The sequence below is a fragment of the Protopterus annectens genome, chromosome 8.part0 (genome assembly GCF_019279795.1).
Source record: "Protopterus annectens isolate FY-2018-M chromosome 8.part0, PAN1.0, whole genome shotgun sequence".
In the NCBI taxonomy this organism is placed as follows: domain Eukaryota; kingdom Metazoa; phylum Chordata; order Ceratodontiformes; family Protopteridae; genus Protopterus; species Protopterus annectens.
In genome coordinates this window covers 513,023,838-513,031,550 of record NC_056741.1, presented here as the reverse complement: position 1 = coordinate 513,031,550, position 7,713 = coordinate 513,023,838, and positions in this window count along the sequence as shown.

The following is a 7,713-nucleotide window of genomic DNA, read 5'->3' as shown; positions in this document are numbered from 1 at the left end:
GGGCAGTGTGTAGTGGTGTGTTTATACCCCACCTGCATCCACAGTAAGGATGAGTGCTGTAGAGGAGTGGCAGTTGGGGGAACTATGGGTATGCAATTATGGGCCTAGGTATGCAGGTGCTGGCTGGCGCAGTCATATTAGGACCGCCCCAGGGATGTAAGTAATATTTTGAAATGGGCATAGCTGACTCCCATACCTCTCAAACCCTAAGAGCAAATCCACTGGACATGACATAAACCATTGGGGGAACAAATAGTTACCATACCTCTGAACTGTCCCCGATTTCCTGGGACGTCCCTGATTCCGACTCAATTTCTAACTCTGTCCCACTTAATCCCTCCTAAAACTAATGACATTTGAAGGAAAAGTGGTGAATTGCACGTAATGAATAATGACAGCAATTAAGAGTTATAAACATCATTTTCCTCAGAAAATGTGTATGAATTCATATGCTCTGAGTCTGTCAATGTGTCAGGTTAATAGCACCAATAATTTAAATGTGTCCCTGATGTTGTTATGCCATGTCCCTGATTCAGTTTGTATTTTTCCTCAATTGTATGAGAGGTCTGATAGGGACAGAAAGCATATTTTCCACTGACAACCTTAGAAAGATGATAGAATACTAGGTATGCAGTAGCATGACTCAGCTGAAGGATGTGGGTTCCATAACCCAATTACTTGTTTGCATTGAAGAGTGTGAATTCCCATGTATTAACCAGACAGGTGCAGATTGTAAGAGGAACACACCAATAATATGAATCAAACTATGTACAGGCCTCGGATTCCATACAGTCAAACGGCATGCTGTCACCTAATGGGCAGCCATTCCCGATACTGTAGGCATGTAATCTGATGTAATAGGCATCACAAGGTAACATTGTAGTCCTCACTGTGAGTGTCAGATGCAAACACCAAATGCAGTGCATTTGCAAGTGTGGGAGCAAGCGGGTGTAAGCCTGTTTGGCCGCAAGTATGCGAGTATTACACTGGTAAAGCAACGTAGAGACTAAATGAGTGTAAGAAACTGTAACCAAAGGTTAGCATTGCTTAGCTCCGTGCACACCCACGCACACCCGATCACAACTGCTTTAATGTGCCTTAATCACTCCGTATCTAACGGCCTTGTTCTGCCCAGCAACAAAATAAACGGCCTCTGCAATGCTCAAAATCAGGACCCTGCACACACAGCTATTGTGATTTACCACTAAGCCATGGCAGATATACCATGGCTTATCACAAACATATCATCCAGCACAGTCATTCAACAGTATAGGAAATGTATTCCATTATGTAGATGTATGTGTGAGTGTTTATGTCCAGATATAGATGCATACATACATATATATATATATATATATATATATATATATATATATATATATATATATATATATATTTAACAGGAACATCTCATGTGACAACAAAGCATTATAAATGAATGAAAAGGGAAACACCAGCAACGCCTGTATTATATAGTGGTGTTGTCCTATGTAATATCAAGACTCTCTCAGACAGACATGTGTCATTCATACATGCAAACATTTGTACATTGGCCAAATACATCACTCTGTGCATATTATTTACATTAACACAACAGTTCCTGTCCAATCATTATGTGAGAACAGTACTCTTGCAAGGTGCTGTGTGTGACATCATCATCATGATAAAGGTAAATGGGGTAACCATACTGAGACCGGTAGTGCTGTGTGTACAATGGGGTCGTCCACTTCACGTGTACCTGGAACCTTTAGGAGTCATGTGCATACTAGGATTGTGTGCCTGAGAAACAGGGGTGAGGACAACTGGAGTATGTTGTGATGCATATTAAAAGGGTTACATGTGTCCAGTGGACTTGTGTGTGAAATGGACAGCTATGTTTGGGGCAAATGTTGTTCTAAGAACTGATTGGCCCTTTGTTTCCATAGGGTGAGAGTGGGATGTGGGGGAAGGAGAGCAGGTATGCTCGTGGAGGATAGGTTGGGTAGGATGACAGACAAGACAGCATACAGGGTTGGTATATGACACATGTAGGGGGATACACCTCAGATGGGGGGGTGTTCGGCAGTCACAAGCCCATGAGCCCCCAGATGGAAAAAGTGGGACAGAGGTCCCCAGCCATGGGCAGTCACCACTGCACCAAAACAGCTGCAAAGGTGGCAGTGCTGGGGGCTGTCTAAGAGGGGCAGCCTCACCCTGTAAATGTGAAACTCTGCCCTCGATCTGGCGTATCTGGCCTCAAAACTCCTTATTGAGCCCCCTACGCACCAATGTCTGGGACTTTACGACAGTGGACATGTTCCTGTCTGGACCTGCTCCCAGAAGGGACAAGCCCCATCCTCAGTGGTGGTACCCCCAGAAGGTGGTGCAGAGCCAACAGAGGAGGAGGTCCAAGGCTGGGCCCCAGACGTGCTGATGCCCAGTTCCATGGCCAGCTGAAGTGGGACAGGAGGTTCTGCAGGGACCTCCAAACCCAGACAGCCTATGGTGTTGCAGTTTAAACACAGATATTGCTTAGTAATAGTCAACAGCATTCAGGATTACTTAAAAAAGAGGCATAGATGTGACCATCAACCCCATACAACAGATGGTATACATTTGCAGAGGGAGCACAACACATGCATATATACTGCATGCCATCTGTACAAAGTGTAGAAGACTTGTGACTGCAGCTATGAGCAGTGGCCCATTACTGGCATGTCACTGAGAACCCCAGACAGTGTCTGTCTTACCACTGTTTCATGTGACATATTTCCAATCAGGGATGCGATGGCAGTAACTCATCACTGTCACCATGTACTGACTGCAATCCTCACACTATGCTCTTGCAGTTCACAGATGTGTGTTCAGTGAGTAACACAGGAAACAAATGGTTCCACACACTGACCAGTCCACAGATGGCCCAATCGATGGGGGTCCTTCACAAACAGAGCACTGTCTTGTCAGTTTTAAAACATGCAGAATAGCCATTACCACACACAACTTGTCAAACAGGCAGTAGTCTCAATGATGCATAGCTACACTTACATGCTGTAGCCATGTCTGGCGCATCACCCTCCTGTCTTTAGGCTATTTCCCACTGTGTATGCTGTTTGAGGAACATCCAGATATCATCTGTGATGCTATTTACCAAACACCAGATCCAGGTACCACTCACAGCGACTGCCATGGGCAAACACCAACATGATGTTCCTAGATATTGTACTGTGTTTTTCATGTCATTGGCTATGAGAACATCATTACAGCTGTCCCACATGCAATCAGCTAGAGGAGGACTGCAATAGGTACAGAGGCCATCACCTGATCATGACCATCACTTACAAAACACAAACTGCTGTTGAGCAGGTGTACACTTCCACATCCACCAGAGAGTGTGTGGGAGGGACAGACAGAGGCAATGTACATCAGAGAAGGGCTTGAAGACTAAAACCTAAGCATCGTCTGTCACACACCTACCAGTCCAGGGGTTCAAACCCCTGATTGACTAGTCATTACTATTACAAGTGCATGCAGTTACTCCATGTGCCACAAAACTGATATATTGGTGTGCTGTAAGAACATATATGTGTGCTGGTGAGTGACATCTGCAACAGAGATATAGCAGACATACATTAGGTGTAGCACACATGGCTGTCCACATGAACGGATGTCATTGTCAACACAACCACACTCTCTAATGGACTTACATTGACACTCCTTGCCAGGCCCACAAATACACTTCTACACTACTTAGTTTGCCACACTGCAGTAATGCACATGTACTACTTGCACCACAGGGGATATCCAGAGTTTCTATGGGCTAGGGCATGTGAACGTGTTTGACATTTGTTGGTATACCAATGGGAGTTATACTGGGAGTGACTGTGGTTGGGAGCTTCATACCCCACATGCAGACACAAGGTGCCAGCACTGACATGCATGTGTGCATTGCTTCATGGGTGTGTAGTGGTTGGCTGTGCAAGATGGCTGTAAAAGTCTGGGTGAGGGGTAATTCTTGGCATCACGCCACCTGACAATGGTGTGCAGTGTGGTACAGGGGTGTAGTGTCTGCAATATCCCACATAGATGGGTATTGTATGAACTGTCCTGCCATCCTGTTTACCATTGTGTATGGCCATAGCTTTGCAATGCATGCCATGTCTGTGTTTGATAGTCCTTGACATGGACAATGCCTGGGATGTGCACGTCCCACAATAATGTTCAGTGACATGTACAGGTGTACCTGGTTTGGCTGGCACATGTTGTGTACACAGACTGTTATCCTCTGATATGCCAATACTGGCCTGGTGTGGCAGGACCTGCTTATAGACAGCAGGTTGACCCTGCACCTACATTGATAGCATGATACAGGTATTCCCTGGTGTCAGTGGCATGAGTCCATACAGGGCACATGTGTAAGGCATTGTATGGCCTCTGTGGATCACATTTGATGACACCACATATGTTGCAGGCATCCAGTGGGGAACATAGTAAAGGCACATTGTCTGCAATTATGTGCCTATTGTACTGCTGGACAGGGTGCCATGCCCTCTGCAGCCTACTGCAATCACACCATGCCTACTATCTGTCATCAATGTGCAGGGTACTAGCAACATAGCAGGATATTCTAGGCAAGTGTGTTTGTGTATCACACATGGGTTCAGAACATATTCTGGGTAATAATAGGGTTGCATACTTTGTTCACCAGACCTTTTGCCAGATGTAGGGGTATGGCTTGCCAACACAGTCCCTTGGTTGATTGACATCTGTACTCCTCATGAGATGGACATTGTGATATATAATATGGACACCATATAGGAAAACTACAAAATCCGCTCCCCAACATGTCCAGTGGTTAGACACTCACAGCCATCTCCAAACAGGCTCTGACCATCAAATACACACACACCTGCCATGTCTTGGATTAGAACCCCTACCTAACTAGTGTATCATACTACAGCATTATGCAGCTACAACATATGCTACAGAGATTACTAGGTTACAGTATTCCCAGAGGTGTATTACTCGGTGGGTGACAACAGCAGGATTGCCAAAGATGGCTATGTGAATTGTAAAGAGTGTGCATACTCTAAAAAAGCATTGTGCTTGTCTCAGGCAGACAGACACACACAGTTGGCTTCTCTTGTAATTTAATCCCTACCTAACTAGTTTATCACACTACAGCAATACACAGTTACAGCACATGCTGCAGTGAATACTGGATTATAGCAGTCCCAGAGGTGTATGTCTAGGTGGGTGACATCAGCAGGATTGTCAAAGGTGGTCATGTGAATTGTAAAGAGTGTGCATACTCTAAAAGGCATTGTTATTTTCAAGGCAGGCAGACAGACAAACACACACACACACACACAGTTGGCTTCTCTTTGAATAAAACCCCTACCTAACTAGTTTAACATACTACCAGCAATATGCAGTTGCAGCACGTGCTATGAAGAATACAGAGTTGCAGCAGTCCTAGAGGTGTATTTCTAGGTGGGTGACATCAGCAGGATTGCCAAAGGTGGTCATGTGAATTGTGAATAGTGTGCATACTCTAAAAGCATTGTTTTTTGTTCACAGGCAGGCAGACACACAGTTGACCTGTCTGGGATTATAACACCTACCAAACTAGTTTAACACACTACAGCATGTGCCATGGAGATTGCTGTGTTACAGCAGTCCCAGAGATGTATTTGTAGGTGGGTGACATCAACAGGACTGCCAAAGAAGGGCATTGCAAGTGTACTGCGAGTTGTACATGTCCGTTACCTGCATGTACCCACTGCTTACTGTCACAAAAACACCTTTCCACTTGCTTACAACTGCCTTATGCAGTCCTAATTGACAGTATCAACAAGGCGTGCAGGTCTTGAACCCTGGACCATGCACACACTGATATCATTGGATACACCACTAAGCCATTACTGAAAACAAATGGGGCAGTCACTTTGTGCACATATGTACAGTACACTTGAATATACTGTACTCTGGGAAACAACAAAGACAAGTCTAAATCTGTACAACTGTCATAACTATATATATATATATATATATATATATATATATATATATATATATATATATATATATCTGTGTCACAAAGGGTGTTCAGACGTTTATGTATATATATATATATATATATATATATATATATATATAGATATATAGATATATATATATATATATATATATATATATATATATATATATATAACACCTACGGGATGTGTACACACACATATATATAAGCATATACACAGACACAGCCATAGCCATCTATATAGATATATTTATTTATATACATTTATATATATATATATATATATATATTTATATATGTATATATATATATATATATATATATACATAAACGTCTGAACACCCTTTGTGACACAGAAGGGTTCCAAAGGAACTGAAGTGTACACAAAACAGAGGCATTTCTTGTGATATAGCATTTAAATCATAAGCAGTTCACCAGAGAAGGGATGGTTGTTGTGTATATGGAGTTTGGGGTGGGGAATGATGGCTAATGTAATCTACCCCAGGGATTGTGGAGTTAGGGTGGGTAATGATGGGTATGGACCTACACCCCAGCAACTACATCTGTGTCACTGCTCGACAGTGGCACAGGGAAATAACATACCCAGCTGTAGTTGTGCTTGACTGTGTATTCTTTTCCATTCCTAACTATGTAATACTTTGTATACACTGGTCAACACAGATGGCTACCATGTTGTGCTAAAAGACATTACACATGTGTATGCCTGGCTACAGGGTAGTCACACACACAAACATGCACACACTTGCCAGTGTTGTGCATACACATTTTGCCTATGTAAAGGTAACTAGTGCAGTGGTATGCAGTTGGGGTATGTGCCACAGAACACATACAATTACACTTACTTGGATTCCACTTCTGAGCTGGGTGACATCACAGGACCGATTACTTGCAGTGGTTAGGGGAGAAAAGCAGGGTTTAGCAGTTGACAAGGATAAAGGCCAGTGCAAAAGGAGGTATCTCTTTGGAATGCAGCAAAACCCACTGTCATGACAGGATGCAGACACAAATACACTCAGCCATTTGCTGACACACACACTCAGGCATTTGTTGAGATACACACAAACACACTCAGCCATGCTGACACACACATAAGCACAGCTGCCAGTGATGGGATCAGAACTCCTGCCTATCTACAGATCACTATTACAGTACTACACAATTACGAGATGCACCACAGTGATTACACAGCCCAAGTCAGTCAGACTGCCCTTCTAAGATTGAGGACAACAATAGGGAGACTTACAGTAACAAAGTACATAGCTGTAGACCTGTGTGTTTAAAGTAGGTGTTCATTACAAACTGTATGCACAAACAAGACACATTATCTGCAGGTAGGCCTGAGAGGTATAGTTGTAGTACAAAAGGAACCTGAACTGGAGTATAGCCATCTGTGGAATGGACAACTGCTATCACTATACAGGGTTACAGTGGGCATGCTCATACACTTAGTAGCACAGGGCCATTTGGGATGCACTATGACTACAACTACACAAGGTTATACTGGGCATGCTCATACAATTAGTAACAAAGGGCTTGTTGGATGCACTAACTCATATTACACAAGGTTGCAGTGGGTACACTCATACACTTAGTAGCACAGGGCTAGTTGGGATGCACTCTGATTCTAACCAATAAAGGCCACAGTGTGCATGCTCAAACACTTACATGTACAGAAC